The sequence below is a fragment of the Castor canadensis genome, chromosome 11, assembly GCF_047511655.1.
Source record: "Castor canadensis chromosome 11, mCasCan1.hap1v2, whole genome shotgun sequence".
Taxonomy (NCBI): Eukaryota; Metazoa; Chordata; class Mammalia; order Rodentia; family Castoridae; genus Castor; species Castor canadensis.
The window spans coordinates 108,294,407-108,318,689 of NC_133396.1; the positions used below are offsets into that span (position 1 = coordinate 108,294,407).

Sequence of the window (24,283 nt, forward strand, 5' to 3'; positions counted from 1 at the left end):
TTTCCCTTATTTGTCTCAAAGTTGCACTTCTTACATTAAGATGTTTCATTCATTTTGAATTGATTTGTGTATAGGGTGAGAAGTAGGAATCTAGTTTCAGTATTCTACTTGTGGATATCCAGTTTCCCTACCACCATTTGTTGAGGAGGCTGTCTGTTCTCTAACATATGTATTTGGCACCTTTGTTAAGAATCAAAGGACTCTAGCTGAATGGGCACATCTTCCAACTCTCCCAGTTTTCTTCTGGGCATTTATCATTAAAGGAGTTGAATTTTGACAAAGACTTTTTCTGCATCTATTTAGAAAAATCATTTCATTCTTGTCCCTATTTCTACTTATGGACTGTATTACATTTTTTGACTAGTATAGGTTGAACCTGAAAGGAAAATGAGGAAATCGAAAAGAGAGACACACCAAGAAAGAATCTGTGACCTTCATAAGCAGCAGGTCTTTATTAGGGAGAAGAGATCTGAGAGAGACCCTCGACCATCAGAGTAACACTCTGAGAGGGGCGAGAGCAGATCTGTCTCATAGGCTAAGGTTTTTAAATATCCTGTGGCAGGAAAAAGGAAGGTTGGAGAGGATGGGCATTAGGTAAGATGGTTGCGAAAGAGGATGGAGGGAGATGCTGGACATTAGTGGGAAGGTCATTTGGGTTGAGCAGGTATGTGTGTTGTTTTCTTGACATTCTAGTATTTGCATTGTTTCAGTGTTTCTCAACATTTCAGCTTTCCAGGCTCTTTGATACACACACACGCACACCCACACACACGCATATGCATATGTATATATAAGGGGCACTGTTGTAGGAAGAATGTCGGATCAGCAAAACCAAGACTCAAACCCAAGTGGTTGGAGGAAAGGAAGATTTATTACACTAGAGGGCCAGCACCTGGATCTCTCCAAAAATGGCACCAACCCTGCAGCCTTAACATTATGCCTCAGAATACAGAAGCAAGCAAGTGGGAAGGACAAAAGCAGACATTGCAGATACCCTCTCACTGGGAGGTTACAACATATCATACTAGCACAAGGTTACAACTTATCACACTAGCACAAGGCTACAGCATATCACACCAACACATCTGTGAAACCAGGGCGCAGCCAGGGGAGGGAGCTTGCCCTCAGATCATTCCCCTGGGTTTCTTTATCAGTGCCACCTGTCTTCTGGCTACTTCCTGCTGGCTAGGGGCAATGTGGGGGGATTGTCAAGCCTGGAGAGTTTATGGAAGCATGATGGCCTTGAACTGCTCCCCTGAGATAGCCCAGGAAATAGCTGTAAAATGTTCCTGTAAATATTTTTGGAGGATATTAATGAGGCATGGTAGGAACCTTAGAGCCAGACAAACAAGAATGAGAAGGACATCCAGTGGGATGAGCCATGGGTACAATGGAAAGAATATTAGTAGGCTGTGAGGATGTTAGCTGTTGTGCCCTATCCCTGAGTTTTTTAAACCAGTCCCTAACTATGCCAGGCTTATTGGTGAGTAAACAACAATCCTCTCCTAAGAAGAGGCATAGCTGTCTTTTTCAGCTATGAGGAGATCTAATCCCCCCATTTTGTAGGACCACTGCCACTTATGAATGGATCTGATCCTGGATTGCAGAAATCTGTAAGGCAATGTCAATAAGGCTTTCTTTTAGAGCTTCTGATAGTTTTTGGAACTGGCTGATTGACATCTCTAGTCCAGTGGATCCTGTCCCAATCCTGGTGAGAAGACCCAGTCCCACCATGAAGAGGGTGAGACAGATATCTTTTTGTATGTATAAAGCTGACAATGGGTACAGGAATAATTTCTGAGTTGGTAGTGTATAAGATAGGAGTGATTAAGAAGGCAAGTGTACAAACTCCCACCCAGTTAGTAGGCAGACATGTATATACTTGGGACCCACACAGAAAGAAAATTCTTGTGGAGGGGAGAGACATCCCATTAATTCCAAAGAGAGAAGGGGTTCTAGATGATCCACATTTTGTTCTCTCTTGTAGGAGTGGAAGGAGATGGAGATGGAGGCTGTTAAGAGGGATTGTAAGAGGGGGGAAGAGGCGTTGTAAAAGGGGGAACAGGCACTGGTGGGCTTAGGGGATTCCATGATGAGTCAGTGCATTGGTGGGTAGAGGAAAAGCTGGCAGTAGGGTGTAAATAATAGTTTGCAGTTACTTTTGGAGAAGGTGTTTGGGTAGAGACCTGGCATTTTTTTTTTTTTTGCACTTCTGAAATTTTTTCTTTTTTTTATTATTTTATTATTCATATGTGCATACAAGGCTTGGGTCATTTCTCCCCCCTGCCCCCACCCCCTCACTTACCACCCACTCCGCCCCCACCCTCTCCCCCCCCACCCCCTCAATACCCAGCAGAAACTATTTTGCCCTTATTTCTAATTTTGTTGTAGAGAGAGTATAAGCAATAATAGAAGGAACAAGGGTTTTTGCTGGTTGAGATAAGGATAGCTATACAGAGAGTTGACTCACATTAATTTCCTGTGCATGTGTGTTACCTTCTAGGTTAATTCTTTTTGATCTAACCTTTTCTCTAGTTCCTGGTCCCATTTTCCTATTGGCCTCAGTTGCTTTTAAGGTATCTGCTTTAGTTTCTCTGCGTTAAGGGCAACAAATGCTAGCTAATTTTTTAGGTGTCTTACCTATCCTCACCCCTCCCTTGTGTGCTCTCGCTTTTATCATGTGCTCAAAGTCCAATCCCATTGTCGTGTTTGCCCTTGATCTAATGTCCACATATGAGGGAGAACATACGATTTTTGGAGACCTGGCATGTTGAAGAGTGGGATGGCATTGGGGTGGAGTCTTCCATTACAAAAGTCTGAAGTGACTGTACTGAATTTGCCCTGGGGATAAAAGTGTGGCAAAATGTATAAATTGGGGCTCGAGAAGTAGACCATTTTGATATGTTTATGCCTGTTGCCCTTCTGAATAAAGAGTTGGAGTTGCCTACGATGGGAAAGTGGGAGAAGAAGGGTCTATGCACATTGGGAAATATTAAGGGAGCCTATGGGTCTAGCATCTGGGAAGTGGAGTCTTTGTATACATAAAGGTGCTGTCTCATAGAGGTCAGTTTGAGCTATAGAGCCTGTGCTTTTGTAGGGATGGAACATTATGAACTTTCTAATAGGGGTATTGCTTGGAGTCTTAAATCAAATAACACCTGAGAGGCAGATTCAGCATCATTGCTCTGTGAATGGCAGGTGAGTTGAGCTCTGATATAAGGTTCTCTTCACGTTGGTCCAGTCCACTAAGGTGACAGGATGTGCATTCCAGTCCTTTTCAGTGGACCTAGTACAGATCCAGCAGGAGGAGAGACTAGGATTGGCTGCTAAAAGCAGTTGAGCAGAGGCATTAATTAAGGGAGAGTATGCAGTTAAAAGGGGTGTGGCTGTCATTGCTTGCTGGAGAGATAAGAAGAGGGGTACCTGTGCAAAGAGAGCAGAGATAAACAAGAGATTCATTGTGAGACACATGGTGAGGGCTGAATGTGAAGAAAAGGCAAATGAAGAGTATTTGGTCAGGCATGAAATCAATGCAATCTCCTTGTAGCCAAAGGTCTGAGAAATCCCTGCGAGGTTTTCTTGTGGTAGGTGATAATTGTTAAATTGGCTTTGGAGTACCTGGAGGAAGGTCTGGTACAGTTGGAGGAGTCTACTCATCAGTCTCCTGGATAGAGGGGCAGACAGGTAAAATGGATCTTGGGGGGTCCAGTCCTGGAGCAGAACGGGGGGTCCATGGGGAGATGAGGCTCATTTTATAGAAGAGACATGAAAGGAAAGTAAGAAGCCAAAAAGAGAAATACACTGAGGAAGAATCTGTGACCTTCACAAACAGTAGGTCTTTATTAGGGAAAGGAGAACTGAGAGAGACCTCATCCATCAGAGTAACACACTGAGAGGGACAGAACACATCTCTTTTATAGGCTAGGGTTTTTAAATGTCTTGTGGTGGAAAAAAGGAAGGTTGGAGAGGAGGGGCATTGGGTAAGATGGTTGGGAAAGAGGATGGGGGGAGGTGATGGACATTAGCTGGCAGGCCTTGGGGGTTGGGCACATATGTGTGCTTTTTCTTGACATTCCAGCATTTGCATTGTTTCTGTGTTTCTCAACATTCCAGTAGAACCCTCTTTGTATCCCTGGAATAAAACCAAATTGATCATGGTGGATGTGTTATCACATTTGGATTTCAAGTATTTTATTAAGAATTTTTGTCTTTGTGTTCATCAAGGAAATTGGTCTATAGTTTTCTTTATTTGTTCTATCCTTAGTCAGTTTTAGTGTCAGGATAATACTGGCTTCATAAAATGAATTTGATAGTGTTCCTTCCCTTTCTGTTTTGTGGAATAATTTGAGGAGCATTAGCTCTTCTTTACAGGTCTGTTGAGTGAAGTGTCTTTCAGTTGGTAAGTTAAGACCATTTACATTCAAGACATTATTGTCAGATATTTATTTGCTCACTCATGTTTTTCTTTTGGTTATTTTCCTGGTTGAATAATGTACTATTTTTTTTTCCTTCTTTCTCCTTTATTCATCTTAGGAGTTTGCCTGTTTAGTGAGTGGAACATACTTGATTGTTTCCTAATTCCAATGTGCTCATCTGTTCCTCTCATGAAGTTATTTCTTTAGCTGTGTTTGTGACTTTTTCCCTCATCTCTGTGTAGTATTTCTTTAAGTATCTTCTGTAATGCTGACTTAGTGGTCATGAATTGCTTTAGTTAATGCTTATCTTGGAAAAAAATCTTTGGTTTTCAAGGATAACTTAGCTGGATATAGTATTCTTTGTTGACAATTATTTACTCTCAATTATTATTAGTTATTCCATACTTTTCTTGGTTTTAAAGTTTCTGTTGAGATGTCTGGTGTCATTGACACTTGCTGTTGTAAGTAAGTTGTTTTCCTCTTGCAGTTCCTTTCCTGGAGCTGCACTCTTGGAAATTTTTAACTATAATATGGCTTAGAGTAGTTATTTTATGGTCATGTCTACTTGGGGTTCTAAATGCCTCCTATATTTGAATATCCACATCTTTTTTCTAGATTTAGCAAATTTCTGCTACAATTTCATTGAATAGGTTTTCCTTTCCTTGTGCCTCCTTTCGATTGTGCCTCAACTCTTTCTTTTGCCACATGGATTCTTAAATCTTGTCTCTTGATCATGACCCAGAGTTCTTAAAGTTTGTGTACATGTTTGGATTTTTTTCCTTTATTATTCTCTGAATGCAATAGTTTGTCAACTTTGTCTTCAATCCCTGATATTTTTCCTACTTGTTCTTGTTTATTGGTATTGCTTTCTACTGCATTATTTGATTTACTGACTTTTTCCTTTCCATATTTCCTTTTTTTTTTTTTTTCAGCATTACAATTTCCTTGCTGAACTTTGGGCCCTATTTCTGAATTGCTTCTTCAGCCCTTGAATTGGCTTCCTTACTCAGTTCATCTGTCTGTTTGAATCCTCTTTGAGGACCACTTTTTAAAAACTAGTCTTTTGAATTGTTCATCATTAATTTCAGTCATTTCCATATCTTTTCACTTAGTTATTGAGAGGGTATGGAGGTTTTGGGAAGAATAATATTGCCTTGCTCTTTCAAATATTTTTTGTTTGTTTCAAAGTTGTGATTTCTGTACTTGTTGGGATGATTATCTCTTTAAGTTTTTCTTTTCATTTTTCATTTTTTTACTTTACTGGGAATTTCTTAGTGGACAGCTTTTGTTAATGGTATGATACAGTCTGTGATCAGAATCTTGGTTTTTGTGACCAGAGGAGCCCTTGAGCCAAGAGGGAGAGCAGTCCCAAACTATCCCTAACCTAGCCTGCCTCACTTTCTCATGGGATCATGTTTTTATTACTCAGAGGAGAGAAAACAGCTAGCATTTACAAAAACAACTATTTGACAAACAGCCAGATATTTAAATGTAGAAAAAAAAAGGAAACATCAACTATACCCCCAAGATGTTACAAAAGAAAGGAACTAAGATACTTATATGATCAACTAAGAGTTTTTAAATTATTAAAGCTATAATAATCATTAAATAGTAAGAAGGAGAAAGGAAAAAAAGAGAAGGCAAGGTAAGAAAGAATGGAGAAGTATAAGGGATGAAGACGTAAGAAAAGTAGAATACAATAAAGTAAGTAGAGACAGACAAAACATTCAGAAAAAAAACACAAGAGCAGTGACTATATATTATTATATAATATTTATTCCTTGCTAAGGAGGAGCGTGCATTTTCATCCCCCAGGCTTGTCTTTTGCAGTTTACTTTGTGGGTGGGACAGTTGTTTTTGTTCTCTGAAGTTAGAACCAGAACAAGTTAAACCAGAAAGGGCTGTCTGCAGAATGAGTCTCTTTAGAGCAGTAAGTGTTTTCCAGTCTCTGACTCTCAAACTGCAGCTCTTCAGAGGTTTTCATCCACTATTTATTCTGAGGTTGCTGTGGCCCCCAGCTCTCTTGTGGCATGATGCAGTCTGTGGTTCCTTTCTATGTCATGGGCTAACTTGAGGTTCCTCTCTGCTGCACAGTGTCTCAGGCCCATGTTTTCTACTTCCTACAGAATTCTCTGCCTGTGAATGTGAGTCCAAGTTTCCTGGGTCCACAGCAATTCTAGGTGCAGTCCCTGTCTTAGCTAATGAAGTTGTGAGGCCTTTGGGGTTTGGAAAGACAAAAATGCAGAGTCTTTTTCTCTTCTTACCTGAAAAGTTTGTCTGTAAGACCACTCCTCTCCACAGCACCAGTGAGTTGTTGTGGATTTGGTGAGCTGCAGATTGGTAAAATAATTTACTGAGACAGAGAGTGGAAAAAAACAAAGATTTATTAGGATGCCATGAAAGGGAATAGAATGGTGGTCAGCTATGCAAAGAAGTTTACAGTAAGTTTTCTACCTCAGGTTAAGCCACTTTTGATTGGTGTCTCCACTTTTATGGACCTTACTAATTGATTGTCTCTTCCTGGGGTCATGGTTTGAACTTCTCACACACTGGTAGCATCTCTGTTCTATGTGGGTCTCCCAGAGGGCTGGATTCATCCCCCACATTCCATCTGTTCCTTGGTATTCCTTTGTCTGCCATGCTTCTTAAAATAGGGGCCTTGTCCACAAGAGTGAGTTAGGAAATACATAAGGTCCCTTCTTCAGAATCTTCTTCCTGTGTATAATTCAGAATTCCAACGTTAAACTTTGCTTCTTCAGAGTACCAGCTCATGCACCAGTTGGATCTCCTGAGGAGACATTCCGTTTCTCTTACTTGCAGCCCCACGGCAGAGATTCTCACCCATCCCTACCAATTTGCTTAGTGCTCTATGTTACTGTTCATGGTTTCTTTTATAAATCTAAAGTTGGATATTGCTGGATCTTCCTGTTCTGTAACTGCTATTTACTGTTGCCCTCCCTTGCCTTTCCATGCCAGCCGCCTCTCCCTGGACACATGCACCTGATGTTTTGTTTCAAATTTGTGAAAATGCAAAAAACTACAGGGAGTCCTTAATCCAATATCTTCTCTTCTTTAGTATTTAATTTCATTTGTATATTTTGGATTTGTACTATTTTTTTATGCTTCCTCAAATAATAATTAGTAAAGCAACATTTACAATATGTAGACTTTAATTGTATGTATGCAACTATAAATATTTGACAAAGCTCATAAAAATTTACATTTAATAACTTTTCTTTCTTTCTTTATTTTTTGGATACGGTCTCTCTATGTACCTCAGACTAACTGTAAACTCACTATTTAGTCCCAGGTGCCTTTGAACTACTGATCCTCCTGCTTCACCCTTCAGAGTGCTGGAATTTCAGATGTACACCACAACATCTGTCTTTTGTTTTCTTTTTACAATCATTTATTTCCTTACATGTCTAAAGCTTGTTTAAGATAAGCAATAGAGAAATTGTTCCTGAGATAGTTTGTCAAGTGTTCCCAAACAATCTCATTGGAACACAAGAATTTCTCAGAAAATAGAAGCAGATTATCTTCTTCTAACTAAGCATGAAAATAACAAATATGTTAACAAAATTTCCTAAAGTCATTGTCCTTTAAGTGGAGAAAGCAAATTAGTATTCACAAAGTCTGGCTCAAGTCCACTCTTCTACTCAGAAAATATCTAATTGAGGAGTCAATTTAGATTTTTACTTACCTGTGTTAAGGAAGAAATAAAGATTTCCTTTTGGAGGAACTTCACAGGTAGCTTTGTTTAAAACACGCATATTGTCATATATATATATAGAGAGAGAGAGAGAGAGACATATATGTGTATATGACAATATATACTAAATTATAGTCAGAATTTCAAAGGGTCATCAAAAAAGCTGGTTATCCCAATCATTTTACAAATGGAAAAAGTGCATCTTCATGCTAATTGTGCTGCTGAGATGTGATCCTAATCTTTTTGGTCTAGTGAACCCTGGCCTGGTTATGTACTACAGTCTCCTTCATCTATCTCACTGGCACCATGAAATTCAATTTGTTACTCACTATTAAACTTTGGGGTTTCATATACAGGTGTCCAGGCACCAGACCTGACTAATAGTTTGTAACAGTGAGGGCCACAGGTATCTGTGTTTATCAAGCCCAAAATATGTTTCCCCTAGTCTCTACTACTTAAGAAGCACAGTAGTCCCAGTAAAGAATTAAATAAAGTCATAGTGTTAATTCCACAGGATCAACTTTTCTCTAAGGGAGAATTGTTTTAACGTCTCGGTGATGAGTGAGACACAACAGGTAATTTGGTTTAGATCATGGAGCATATATACAAAAATCATCAGATTATTTCCAATATCTCCTGCCCATGCTCATCCCCCTTCACCATAATTTCTAGACATTCTCTCCCTCTGTCCTGTCAAGCTCTTCTTTCTATTATAGGCTTTACTCAGCCTCCCCTCCTGCTCTGGTTTTGGCATTACTCCAGGAAAGTCCTTGCAGTTCTTCCCAGTGGATATTTTCGTGAGTCACAGGCAGCACGGAGCCTGTAGTCATATCAGGAGGTGAGTGGATGGAGATAGTCTAGCCCAATGCCTTAAACTGATCTTGGGCTCTGCCCTTAGCCTTATGAGACAGGCCTACAAGATATAGCATAAGAGGACATGCCTTCTGCTGCCCACATAATTCCTATCACAGGTAATGAGTGGATGCTGTTCACCTGCTTGCCTCCATAAGGTATAGGGCAGCTGATCCCAACTTGGAATATGAAAATGAGTAGTGGGTGAATTTCTCCCATTATCTGCCACTTCATCTCTTTAATGGTATCTGACTTTCAGACTCTTTCTTGGAGCTTAGTCCCTAAACTTTCCCATTTTCCTCCTGACATGTTAGTTCATTAGCTCCAGGAGTCCATTGTCAAGATTTATCACATGCGCCCCACCATGTTGCATTGGGAGTTAGTTTATCGTCGCATGCACGTGTGAGTCTATGTCTGTGTTTGTTTCTAAGCATGTTACATGCACTACATGTGTGTGAGGAGCATGCTTTCCAAGGTAGACCTGCCACTTAAGAACAGCTTCAGTTGGAAATATTTCTTGAAAGTTAGGTTTTTGGCTTTGGAACTTGTCATTCTGATCATGAATTCTAGCTCTGACCCTACAAAAGAAACCTGGGACAAATTATTTAAACTCCCTTAAGAGCAGGTCACTAATAGGTGGGGGGAGTAAGAGAAGGAAGGTAAGAAGGCAAATATGGTTGATGTACTTTCTATACAAGAATGAATATAGAATTTGTAAAACTGTTGAAATCACCCTAAGAAGGGGACTAAAAATAGAGGAGATGAACCAATTAGGTTTATTATGCACATTTATCTGGAAATGTCACAATAAAATACCTTGTATAGCTATTGTAAACAAACAAAACTGCCTTTTTTCAAAAAGAAGAGCAGGAAAGTAAAACAGACCCTGCCTGAGGGTTGGTACCAGTGGGAGGAGGGAGAATATAAGGAAAAGGTGTAAGAAGATGAATGTGATAGAAAGATCACGTACTCATGTATGAAAATGGAAAATGAGAACTATAGAAACTGCTCCAGGAATGGAGGGGGGTTATAAAGGAGAATGATGGAGAGAGGTGAATTCAACTGTGATATATTATAAGATATTTTATAAATGTCACAATGTACCCCTAGTACAACAATATTATGATAATAAAAGAGATTTTAAAAAAGAATGCAAAAACTAAAAAAATTAAAAAGTAAACTTTTCTACTCAACTTCTCTACTATGAAATGGGAGATTTTTAATAACTTTCACTTCATGATTTGTGAGGAGTATTAAATAACAGCTAATTTAGAGCTCATCAAGTTTCCACACATATCATATACACTAGAATCCATCATGATTATATTACCATTATCCTTTATCATCTTCTAGAAGCATTGTGTGGTAGTACACTGATTTTTTTTTTGGCAAGTGTGAAGCCAGTAGTCCTCCATAGAGTTTCCAAGTAACTTTTCTACATGACTCAGGCCAGCAGCATAAGACCTAGAGCACATAGACATGCATGGAGAAAATTCATCACCCAGCAGAGACCTAGCCTGATACTGCCTGTGACTCTTCTATTCCTGCTCAGGTTGTTACAAATGGCTTCCTTGTAATGAGGTGGTCAGGGTATGAATGTCTTGGCTCACACAGGTCAGTCTTATTCAGGAGCAGAGCTTACTGATTCTTAACATAATGGGCCTGAGTGGTCACATAGTCCAGGCCTCTAGTGGATGTGATTTTCCCCCACAATTGTATCAGTAACTTGGTTTAGATCTGGGTGATCAGTTGGTTGCATGCTTGGAACCTTGTAAAGATAGGTCTGCTTGCCTTTGACTGTATATATCAATGATTTCAATTCAGTAAGAAAATTATTAAGTAAATGATCTGTTTTCTGGGTGTTCTGTTATCAAAATTGGGACTGGACATGGCTGAGATCTAAAATGAAAGTATGAAGCAAATCAAAAGTAATGCATATTTCCCATATTGTAAAGTTGTAGAAATATCTTTGATCATTTCTTTTCAAATTAGCTTTAACTATGTCCTTCTAAAACCAAGTTACTGAATAACACTTTTGAAAGCATTCATTTTTTTAGAACATCATTAATTTTATACTTAGGAATATTTTGCTTTATTCTATAGACAGCAACAAGATCATTACTAGATTATATATTTTACTTACCTAATCTTTATTTTGCTAACAGACACTATTAAATAACTATATAAAAGTAATAAAGAAAACGTAGTTGATTGGTTGTTATGCCTGGTAGCTACCAAAACCATAGTATAAAAGAAAAACATGATTTAATTTACCCATTACCAAATGAAAGCTATTCATGTGAGAAATATAAACACATAAATAACTGTTTTGAGTTGATTCATTCCATTCATCTTGAATGTTTGACCATTGTTTTCTGGGTGAATATCTAATAAGAAAACATTTACTTCCTGTTTAATGTGCACATTACTTGTCCCCAGATTTTGCTATTGTGAGGAGCACTACCCATTTCTAAGTTTTCACTTCATTTTGGCTCTTAGCAATACTATAATAGTTCTTTCAAACACAGCAGAATAACAGATATAAAATTAAAGCAAACACAGATGCCTGCAGAAGAGGACAGTATCCCACCTGGCCACCTGCAAGTTGGACTGGCCCTCTCTGTATGTTGCAAAGGCCCACCCAGGGCTGACTTTCCACACCCTGCAAGTAAGCACCACCTGACCCACACTCCTGCTTCTGTCTTGGCCAGGGCAGTGCTGAGCCCTAGCTATTAACACAGCCCAGTGGGGGTGAATCTAATAAAAATGAACAAGAGCCCGGTGAGGAACAGTAGGGAACACTTTTATTACTTTGTAACTCAAAAGAATAGGCTAGGACCTGAGCATCTGGGGAGAATTCAGACACTTCACAGATTTCAGCATCTCAGAGCCCCAGGACATAGACGACAGAAGGGAGGAGGAGCTGCAGGCTGGGGCAGGTTTTCTGCATTTCAGTTCCTGCAGCATTCTTGTCTGAGGTCCTCATGGCCCAGATCAGCAGCAGCCCCCAGAGCAGCAGCCAGAGCCTCCAGACTGCTGTCCACTGCCACAGCAGCCACTGCTGCCACCACTGTCACAGCAGCCACTGCTGCCGCCACTGCCACAGCAGCCACTGCTGCCTCCACTGTCACAGCAGCCAGAGCTCCGGTGTCTGCGTCGGAGAGACCGGCGGGGTCTATGGTGGCTCAGGCAGCAGCCACCACCCCCAGAGCTGCAGCAGCCCCCAGAGCTGGAGCCACAGCAACCCCCAGAACCAAGGCTGCAGCAGGAAGAGACTGGAGGACACTTAGGGGGACACTTTGGGGGACATTTGGGGGTCTGGCACTTGGGAGGACACTTGGGGGTGCACTTGGGAGGAGGCTGGCACTGCTGCTGACTCTGCTGGCAGGACATCTCAGTAGGCAGGTGTTCAGGAGCTGGGAAAGAACAATACACAAGTCAGACCCAGGACAAGGAGGCCACCTTACCTACTCTGACCTGCTTACCAATTTTAATCATGGAAACATCATGTCCAATAGTTTTGGGTTTTTTCCCTTTGTTTTTTAAGCTTTCTGTGTGCTAATCTTTTATTAAAACAAAGTAATTCCTAATTGGGTGGTGAATATGATCAAAGTACATTACATACATGTATAAAAATGTACAAGGAAACCCATTATTTTGTACAATAAAAAACCTCCACTAGTTATATTTTTAGTACTTTATCATCCTCACATCATCATCAACAACTCTTGGAAATCATATAGGAATTTCATATATTATAAAATAACTGTACACTAAGACCAAGTAAAATTACAAACTGTGTCAAGGAGTCAAAGATTTATAACTGGAGGAAGAAATACTTCCTCGGACTCTGAATTCTCCGATAATGTTAATTTCAGGGAAAAAATGTTTTTTGGCAGTACACAAGTTTGATTTCAGGGCCTCATCCATACTAAACAATCTACCACCTTAGTCCCGTTGAAAGCCCATTTTTCACTTTAGTTATTTTATGAAAAGTTCTTGCACTATTTTTTTTCTGGTTCAGAATGTCTAGCATTATAGCATCACCACACCCAGATTTTTGCTGAGAGGGATTTTACTAAATTTTTCCCTGCAATGAATCATGATCCTCCTGATATCTGCCTCTGGAGGAGTTGGGATTACAGCAATAAACCACCATGCTAGGCCGAGTGAAAAACTATTTTTAAAAATTAAATGCAGTCATTCTTTCATCATGATTTGTAAGATAATTTTACTCCGTAGGTCATATTGCAAAACTGGTAATGTTGGAGATTTGTAGCTTAGGAAGCCCACTCCGTAAGAAAAGACTGATAAGCCCATCAATTCCTGCAGATATAAGACTTGAACCCCAGGCTCCTCGGGTCAGACCACAGCTCAGATGTCTTCAGCTCACCACCTGCTCAGTCTGAGGGGTTGGCATGTCAAGTTTCAGGCTGGTGGTGTCCTAATCATCCTGTCAAGTGTGTGACTTGTCAAGATTCCTGGCTCTATGGGTTTCCTAAGCCCAAGAGAACATCATGTTCCCTGACCTAGCTCCAATTCTTCCTCTACAGGTTCTCTCCAGAGCCCAAAGGAACACTCAGTTCTTCCTCAAACCTTCAGTGGTGCCAGAGTCCCCTTTGTCTCCCACCCCTCAGTCTTCCTTAAACTCTCCTCCTCTGGGGGCCTCCAGGGTCCTGGTCAGCTTCCCCTTTAGCTTTGGTCTGGTTATCCCTCTGGAGAAGCCCCTGCCCTGCTCCCATGGGACACTTACTGTGGTCACAAGCAGCACAAGATCTGTAGGCACCTCAGGAGGTGAATGGATGGAGATGCTCTGGCCCTAAGCTCTTTTATCCTGGCCATGGGCTCTGTCCCAGCCTGTGAGCCAGCACCTGGGTATGAGATGACCCACCTCCTGATGTCCACATGGTCTTGTGATAGGTGAGGACTGGATGATCCTCACCAGTCCATGGACATGAGGGATGCTGATTCCAGCTTAGGCTATGACTGAGCGAAGGAAATGAATTCCTGGCATCATTAACCTCATTTCTTTGAAGGGTACTGGCTGAGAATGTCTCATTGCTCAGTCTTTCTCTTCCAAAGGTGATCTATGTTTCAAGTAGCCTGGATTGAACTACTCAAAATAACCTGTGGTTTTCATGGATGTCAACTTCTATCCCTGTGCTCTGCCAAACTGCTGTGTGGGCACAGGGTAGAGATCTACACAAGTAAAGCTCTGGAAGAGGACCTGTCTCCGTACTGGTACATGATAAGGTAGGACTTTTAAAGTTAGTTAACCTGTATCATTTCTCCATTATGTTAATATGAAATAATAAAAAGGATACCATGAAAGACCCTGAAGGACATACAGAAAAAAAATTGTGCACACACACACAAACACACACAAAAATACTGCTTGATAAAGAGACTGGAACATGGTAGTCTCTTGAGAATTGAAAAGCATATAGTTGCTGAACACAGTCAGAAGGTACTGCTTTTTGCCTTAGTTTTTTTCTTAGATATTGTCTGACCCCTTTGCTTGGCCAGGCCTGGACTGACTGCTATCCTACTGTCTACACCTCCCTTATAACTGAGATAGCAAGTGTACACCACCATACCAGCTTATTGATTGAGATGGGATCCCATTAAAGTTTTGCCTAAGCTGGCCTCAAACCAAAATCCTCCCAATCTCTGACTCCAAAGTAGATAGGATTATAAGCACAAGCCACCATGCCAGCCTAGATACCGCTCTTTTAAAGAAATAATAACATGAGGTGAATGGATATGATCTAACATATCTATGGCCTCAGCAAAAGAAAAGGTCATTTAAAAAAATAAACTTATGGGCCAGGAATAGTGGCACATGCCAGTTATTCCAGCTACTTAGAAGCTGGCAGCAGGAAGATCAGGGTCCAAGACAGTCTGGGAAAAAGCTCAAGACCCTATCTGAAAAATAAACTAAAAGGAGAAAAACTGGGATTGTGGCTCAAGTGATGAGTACTTGCCTAGCAAATATGAGGCCCTGAATTCAAACACAGAACCACTAAAATAAATAAACAAATAAATAAATACCACTAAAACAAAAAAAAAGTACATGCTTTAGCAGCAAGTATGCTAAAATTAGAATGATAGATTATTATGGTTGCTGGGCAAGAGTGCCATGCAAATTTGTGAAGTATTCTACACTAAAAAAATAAAATAATTTTTTTAAAAATCACATAACGTAAAAATGAGATCCACTCTCTCCAGAAGGAATATGCTTTTTACTTTTTATTATTAGCACATATCAATTATATAAATAATGGGTTTCATTGTAGCACTTTATGCAGTTAACTAACACAAATCCCTAATACATCACGTGAATGTGCTTAAGGAGTTAGTTTTTAAGCCCCTGTCCCCTCTCCATTGCCTGGATTTGGAATAAAATCTGGGTCACAATGAGTATGGTGAGTTCAAACAAAATATGGTGGAGACACATGTGTATATATCAACATTTGTACAGGGACTAAATATTTAGCAAAATTAAATATTTAGAGAAATACATGTGTATAATTAAGAATTATTCCCTCTACCTACTTATGCATCTATCATCTCCCCTTTTCTCTGACTATAAACTGTTACATGTGCTCATACTTCTCTGATAATATACTACCTCCAAACTTTCCTTGCTTCTGTTCTATTATCAGATTCACTTCAGGACTCTCTCATTCCCACAAATAATTAACACTAAGCCATTAGCAAAATCTTGCTCAAAACTACAAAAAAGGAAAAAACTCCAAACTCCTATTGAGAAATATGGATATATTCTTTACATCCACTTTAAGCATTTACCTCCCACCCTTGGAAATGTTCTAAGCTGAGCTAGGTTATTTTCTGTACTTTGGTTATGCTTCTCTGCAACACATGTCCTGGCCATTGCCCTGTTCAGACAATGCAACTCAAGTCCCAGTTTTCTGTTAATTCATCATATGACATATCATGAAAATGAAATTATAATAAATCCCTTGACAGTCTGGCATGGGCTTTATATTTCTTTACCACACAACTTGAGCACAGGGCTATGTACACAGTGAATATTTTATGACTTTTAAAGCCTCTCACTAATATTGGCATTGGTTTTACAGTTCACAAATAGCTATTCCTTATGACTTGGGCCAGGCTCATAGGAATTTACATTCTGAGACAGGCACAGTGATGTGTGTGTGGCCACATCACTTTGAGAGATCTGCCACCCCATCACCTAGGTACAACATTATTCTCCTGCCCAGGTTATTCCAAAGGACTTAGTAATGAAGGAGTGTCATGTATTGCAATGGCAGGTCTATTCAGAGGCTCAACTCCTGATTCTTAAGATGCAGTCGAGATGCCATCTGGTCCATGCCTCTGCCTCTGTGCAGGGCAGTGCCCAATTCCTCAGCTGATCTCCCTTAGATGGACTGATGAATCAGTCACATACATGAGGAAGACTGGGATTTAAGCCCCGGCTATGATGGCTTAGGTGTCAGGTCAATGTAAATATCTTGATCAGCAAACAATTAACTTTCTGAGGGTTTCCATCTGTCAAGGTATAGTTAAATTCATGTAGTCAAATGTTCACTATCTCATAGAATATAAGAAAATACTGCTGGTTCTAACTAGAAGTAATTCAACCTGAATAATTATCTTTTCTATGTGCTCCAGAGCCATAGTTAAGTAAATTAGTCATTTTTCTTCTCTTTCACCATCTCTGCAAACTCTTTAAACAATAATAAATTATGGAGTAATGATCATATACTATAATAAAAAGTTCAGTTAGTATTCAAACAGTGTCTTTTAACATTATATTGATTGCTATTTGCTATAATTTTAATATGTTAATAAGATTTTATGAAACTGTGCTAAATTCATTATTTACAAATTGTTACAGTATATGTTCTTTTAAATTTTTTTTTGCTGAAAAGCACCACACAAAATTTGCTATCAATCTGTTTTTAATTTTATATCTCAATGATTTTAATCACATTGTTTTGTATCCATTCTTTAGAACTTTTATCATCTTGCAAAATTGAAACTCTTCACTCCTAAATAAACAGTTAACTGTTGCTACCTCTCCCTAGCCTCTGTAAACCACCGTTTTACTTTCTGTGTTTCTGAATTTGGCTACTATCATAATCCACATAAGTGCAATTATAGAGTATTTGTGTTTTTGTCACTGGCTTATTTTACTTAATGTTAAGTTATGCTTAAGGTTCATCTGTTCTGATTGTTGCATATGCATAAATTTCCTCCCTTTTTAAGGCAACATGATATTGCATTGCATAAATGTACATTTTGCTTATGCTATTATCCATGAATGGACAATTGAATTGCCCCTCCTTTTTGCTATTGTGAATAATGCTGCTATGAATTTGGGATATGAATAACCCCTGAAGACTATGCTTTCAATTCTTTTATATATATATATAAATTACCGGATCATATGTTAATCCTGTTAAAATTTTAAGTAGTCACTCACCATACTGTTTTCCAAAATCATTATATTATTTTTTATTCCCACTAACAATGCTAAAGGATTCCAATTTCTCATTGTTGTTTTTATTTTCATTTATGTAATAGTGATACTGGACTTTTTCATGTGTTTATTAGTCATTTTTACATCTTACTTGGATGAGTGTCTAGTCACATCCTTTCTCCATTTTCAACCAGGTAGTTCATTTATTTGTTCATGAGTGTAGGAATTTGCTACATATTCTGTACATTAATCCATAATCAGATATATGATTTCCAAATATTGTTTCCCATACCAAAGCTTGTTCTTTTACTGTCTTGATTGAATTCACTCATGCCAAGTATTTTTTAATATTGATATAGTGAAATTTATCTGTTTTTACTATTGTTACCTATGCTTTTGGTACCATATAGAAGAGGTCATTGCTAAATCAAATGTTAAAAAGTTTTTCCCAATGTCTTATATTAGTAATTTGGTTGTTTTCATTATGTTTAGGCCCTTGATTCTTATTGAGTAATCCTTTGTGTAAGGCATTATATGCTAATGGTCCAGCTTTATTCTTTGCATGTCGGTATATAGTTTTCCCAGCACAGCTGTTGAAAGATTGCTTTCCCCCCATTGAGTTGTCTTGGCACTCTTACTAAGAATTATTTGACCATGTGAGTTTTCCCTCTGAGCTTTATTCCAATCCTTTATTCTATTCTACCAGACTAATTGTCTAAATTTGTGGCCTTATATATTTTTAATGCACTATGGAGTGCTTTTGTTAATATTTTCTTGAGAAATTTTATTGTACACAAATATCATCAAGGATGTTGCTCTTTAGTTTTCTTTTCATATAGTATCTTTGACCTTAATATAATAATAATGCCAGCATAAAAAGAATGAAATTAGAAATGTCTCTTTCTCCTTGAGAATTAGAAGAACTTGAGGAGAATTGGTGTTAATTTTTCTTTACATTTTTGCTAGAATTCCCAAGTGAAGCTCTCTGGTCCTGCATTTTACTTCATTTGGAGGTTATTGGTAGTGATTCATTCTCCTTGATAGATTTTCTGTTGCTCATGAATCCCCCTTGATAGCTTATATGTTTTCAGAAATATCCATTTTTTGTCAACCAAATGTTCACAGTATCATTTTATAATCCTATTGTACCTATAAACTAGTTGCATAATATCACCTTCATTTCCAATTAGCTTTTATGATGTGATTCTCCTCTATCATTTTCTTAATTAGTCTCTAATAGTTTGTCATATTTGTTGCTCTTTTCAATGAAGCAATTCTAGGCTTTATTAATTTTCTTTCTATTTCATTTATCCCTGGTGTAATCTTTCTTATTCCCTTTCTTTGCTAGATTTGGGTTCAATTTATTCTTCTTTTTCTTGTTCCTTAAGGTGTAAAGCTAAGTTATTAATGTGGGATCTTTCTTCCTTTTTTCATGTAGATGTTATAGCTGTAAATTTTCCTCTTAGCCCTACTTTTCCTGCATTGCCATGGTTTTGGCATGCTTTGTTTTCATTGACATTTGTGCCAAGATATTCTGTAATTTCTTTTGTGATTTTACTTTGACCTATGTTTTTTTAAGAGTTCATCATTCAATTTTGAAATATTTGTGTATTTTCCTGATTTCTTTTCTATTCATTTCTTTTTCCTTTAGATTGCGATTGGGAACTATAGCTTGTATGATTTTAATATTTTAAAATTTGTTAAGAATTGTTTTGTATGCTTCAATGTGGTCTGTCATGGGGACTGTTGCATGTATATTTGAGAAAAATGTATTTAGGATCTACTGATCCTAAATAAAGTGTTCTTCACATGGCCATTATGTCCAGTTAGCTATTAGGTACAAGTTTCTGTTTATTTACAGATCTTCTGTATGGTTGCTGTATCTATTATTGAAATAATAATAATTGATTCTTATAATGAAATAAGAGATTTTAAAACCTCTTACTATACTATACTTTTTCAAAGGATGAAGTTCAAATGGCCAAAAAACACATGAAAAAATGCTCACCATCCCTGGTCATAAAGGAAATGCAAATCAAAACCACACTAAGATTCCACCTCACTCCTGTTAGAATAGCTGTCAGCAAGAACACCACCAACAAGAAATGCTGGCGAGGATGTGGGGAAAAGGAACCCTCATACACTGCTGGTGGAAATGTAAGCTAGTAAAACCACTTTGGAAAACAATATGGAGGCTTATTAAAAAAACAAACATAGATCTGCCACATGATCCAGCAATCCCACTCCTAGGGATATACCTGAGGGAATGCGACTCAGGTTATTACAAAGACACCTGCACACCCATGTTTATTGCGGCACTATTCACAATAGCCAAGCTATGGAAACAGCCAAGATGACCCACTACTGACAAATGGATTAAGAAAATGTGGTATTTATACACAATGGAATTTTATTCAGCTATAAAGAAGAATGAAATATTGTTACTCACAAGTAAATGGATGAACTGGAGACCATCATCTTAAGCAAAGTTAGGCTCAGAAGGCCAAAATTCACATTTTCCCTCATGTGGATTATAGACCTAAAATAAATTCAGTAATATTATTGGACATGGGTCACAACTAAGGGGAAAACAGCATAGATGGAATAGGGAAAGGAAAGGAAACCTAAAACTTGAATGCAGTTGATGTGCTCCCTGAAGAGGAGCGAATATGGTAATCTTAAACTGTCAGAGACAGCTTAAGAAAGATATGGGAAGGGAACTAGAAAGTGGTGAAAAGATTAGGTTGAGAGATGAACCCATGTGGGTTGTAATACACATGTATATGGAAGCAATGCTAGGAATCTTTCTGTATAGCTATCTTTACCTCAAACTAGCAAAAAATGCTATGTCTCTCTTATTATCTCTTATGTTTTCTTTTCAACAAAATCAGAGAATAAGAGAGTGGAACAGGTTCTGCTTGGAAACCTGGTGGAGGTGGGGGTGGCCCAAACAATGTATACACATGTGAGTAAATGTAAAAAGTATAAAATTAAAAAAAAAGAAAATCTCTTATTGTTATTGTAGAGTACTGCATTTCTCCCTTCAGCCCTGAAAATATTTGCCTCATATGTTTAAAAGTTCTGATGTTTGGTATATATATGTTTGTAATTACTAGATGTTTTTGTTGAATTCTCCCTTTTATAATGTCCTTCATTGTCTCTTGGAATGTTTTTAATTAGGCATTTTGTGTATATTCTGTAAGCTTTCTTTATTTTTTTTCTTGATTTTATTTTTTCCCTCAGACTCAATAATTTCAAATGACTTGTCCTCAAATTGGTGATTCTTCTGCACATGTGAATCTGCTATCGAATTACCTTAGAGAATTTTGTAGTTAAGTTATTGTATTTTTCAGCATGACAATTTCTGTTTGGTTCATTTTTCATAAATTCTATCTGTCAATATTTTAATTTGTTCATGTATAATTTCCTAATTTCATTTATCTGTCTGTCATACTTCCCACTGGCTCTCTGAACAGATTCAACATAGATGTTTTTAAAGTCTTCTTTAAGAAATCCACTGGTTTTGTTTCTTTATTTTACTCCTGAGAATGGGCCATGTTTCCCTCTTTCCGTCTATGCTTTGTGATCTTTGATCAACAACCAGTGATTTGAAAAACCAGCCACCTCTCTCAGTCTTTAGGAACTGGCTTTGTGTAGGGAGACTACCATCACTGTTCAGCAGAGTAAGAAGACTCTGGGTTCTTTCAAACATTTTCTAGAGATTTATCTTCCCTGGGTATATGTATGTGTGCTTTTGATCTAGTTCTTGAACTACTTTTAAATATCTCAGTTTCTGAAACTAGATCCATGTATATCACCCTATACCAAGATTAACTCAAAATGGATCAAGGATATTAATATCAGACCACAAACTCTAAAGTTGATACAGGAGAGAGTAAGAAATACTCTGGAATTAGTAGGTATAGGTAAGAACTTTCTCAATGAAACCCAAGCAGCACAGCAACTAAGAGATACCATAGATAAATGGGACCTCATAAAACTAAAAAGCTTCTGTTCATCAAAAGAAATGGTCTCTAAACTGAAGAGAATACCCACAAAGTGGGAGAAAATATTTGCCAACTATACATCAGACAAAGGACTGATAACCAGAATATATAGGGAACTTAAAAAACTAAATTCTCCCAAAACTAATGAACCAATAAAGAAATGGGCAAGTGAACTAAACAGAACTTTCTCAAAAGAAGAAATTCAAATGGCCAAAAAACACATGAAAAAATGCTCACCATCTCTAGCAATAAAGGAAATGCAAATTAAAGCCACACTAAGATTCCACCTCACCCCTGTTAGAATAGCCATCATCAGCAACACCACCAACGACAGGTGTTGGCGAGGATATGGGGAAAAAGGAACCCTCTTACACTGTTGGTGGGAATGTAAACTAGTACAACCATTCTGGAAAAAAAATTTGGAGGCTACTTAAAAAGCTAGACATTGATCTACCATTTGATCCAGCAATACCACTCTTGGGGATATACCCAAAAGACTGTGACACAGGTTACTCCAGAGGCACCTGCACACCCATGTTTATTGTGGCACTATTCACAATAGCCAAGGTATGGAAAGAGCCAAGATGCCCCACAACTGACGAATGGATTAAGAAAATGTGGTATCTATACACAATGGAATTTTATGCAGCCATGAAGAAGAACGAAATGTTATCATTCGCTGGTAAATGGATGGAATTGGAGAACATCATTCTGAGTGAGGTTAGCCTGGCCCAAAAGACCAAAAATCATATGTTCTCCCTCATATGTGAGGGAGATCAAGGGCAAACACAACAATGGGATTGGACTTTGAGCACATGATAAAAGCGAGAGCACACAAGGGAGGGGTGAGGATAGGTAAGACACCTAAAAAACTAGCTAGCATTTGTTGCCCTTAACACAGAGAAACTAAAGCAGATACCTTAAAAGCAACTGAGGCCAATAGGAAAAGGGGACCAGGAACTAGAGAAAAGGTTAGATCAAAGAGAATTAACCTAGAAGGTAACACCCACGCACAGGAAATCAATGTGAGTCAATGCCCTGTATAACTATCCTTATCTCAACCAGCAAAAACCCTTGTTCCTTCCTGTTATTGCTTATACTCTCTCTACAACAAAATTAGAAATAAGGGCAAAATAGTTTCTGCTGGTTATTGGCGGGGGGAGAGGGAGGAGGCGGAGTGGGTGGTAAGGGAGGGGGTGGGGGCAGGGGGGAGAAATGAACCAAGCCTTGTATGCACATATGAATAATAAAATTTTTTTTTTTAAAATCTCAGTTTCCCTGAGAATCCTGCTCCTAATCTCTTGCCTCCATGCACCAGAAAGTCTGCAATCTTCCTGAAGTTCTTGCCTGCCTATTTCTGTAATCTGGAATCTAATACTCCATCTATTATGGTCGTATCAGTGATCCAAAGTCAAGCAAGGGAAAAATCTTCCCTCACCCAGTCACAACCAATCAGAATGTTGCATGAAAGTGTCATCATCTTCCTTTTATGCCAAGGGAGGACCAGGAAATTAGAGCCTCCTACTGACTATACAACGTGTTTCCAGAGTTTGGATTGTGTTATGGATGGTCAAAGCAACCATGAAATTTCCTTCTGCCAGTCTGTCATGGTTAAAGTATCATTTGGTTACTCCAGCTTTTTTTCACTGGTTTCTAGAGTTTCCATGAAAGTTTTTTTGTGTGAATATTCTTGTTTATTCAGTCTTTCTGGGATGACACTAGCCCCTGAAACATCCTACTTCATCATCTTGCTGATGTCATTACTGCCAAGAACTATCTTATACATCACTTAGTTCATTGTTTTATTTTACCTCATTGACTAGTATTAGAAAAAACTTATGTAAATGGTAAGTTAATAAGTAAATTAACTGAAAATATTCTTTCATTAATGGTTATGCCGATTTGTACTTACAATTAGAAATAAAAGTATTGTTTCTACATACCTTCCCCTATAATGTTTGTGACCCTTTAATTTTTGTCAATGTATTATGAACCAATAGGTCTCTTCCAAAAAAGATGAGTTATATTTCTACCTTAGTAATTATGCTGGATAGGTTTTGTACCCTATTTTAAAGATTATTGATTTTTTCTTTCTTCTCATTTGGTTTTTAAAACTGCATATTCATGGTTTTGCCCAGTATTTTATAGGAACGGTTTCTTGCTTACTACTCTTCTTAACATTTTTCTTTTTGCAGTACTGGGGTTCAAACTCAGGGCTTCATGCTTACTAGACAGGTACTCTGCTATAGGAGGCATACCTCCAGCTCATGCTTGCTTACTCCTAATTTATGCGAATCCTATGCTTCTGAAGAAAATAGTTCCTATTAGTCCAATTGGTATTATACATTTTCCAAGTTACAGTTTCCTTTCCATTATTTTAATATACTTTCTGCCACTTAAAATTTAATCTTTAATATCCTCACTTTTAAACTTTGTAATTACATGTACAAAATATAATGGGTTTCATTATTACATTTTCATAGTTGTATAGTATGTATTTTGGTCATATTTACCTCTCATCACACTCAATTCTCTCCCTCCTCCTAGGCAAATAGTCTATCATCTGCTCTCATGTCTTCATTTATAGATTTAGCTGTGCTGGCAACAGTACACAGAGCCTTACCCGTGGCTCTACCACTTGAGATGCACCCTCAGCCCTTTTAAAATTATAATTTCATTTTTGAGACTCCTGTCTCAAAACTGATACCATTCCCCAAGCAGTCCTTGAACTTGAGGGAAATACGATTAAGTTTATTCATTTTCTTATAAACTATCCATGTGGGAAAGAAAAATATATAAATACTTGGAAGAAAAATGACTGATTGTT

The 24,283-nt window shown here is 38.2% G+C and overlaps 2 long non-coding RNA genes across 2 annotated transcripts; one reads left to right on the forward strand and one right to left on the reverse strand.

Annotated features, from left to right (window-relative positions):
* The first annotated feature begins 1,338 nt into the window (after nt 1–1,338).
* LOC141413917 (uncharacterized) lies at nt 1,339–22,596 on the forward strand. Its single transcript, XR_012438938.1, has 3 exons — nt 1,339–1,741; nt 14,062–14,232; nt 19,415–22,596. It is a non-coding gene; the product is annotated as an uncharacterized lncRNA (long non-coding RNA).
* On the reverse strand, nt 11,762–13,889 carry LOC141413916 (uncharacterized). Its single transcript, XR_012438937.1, has 2 exons — nt 13,733–13,889; nt 11,762–12,395 (listed from the first exon to the last, which is right to left on the reverse strand). It is a non-coding gene; the product is annotated as an uncharacterized lncRNA (long non-coding RNA).
* Nucleotides 22,597–24,283: the final 1,687 nt, after the last annotated feature.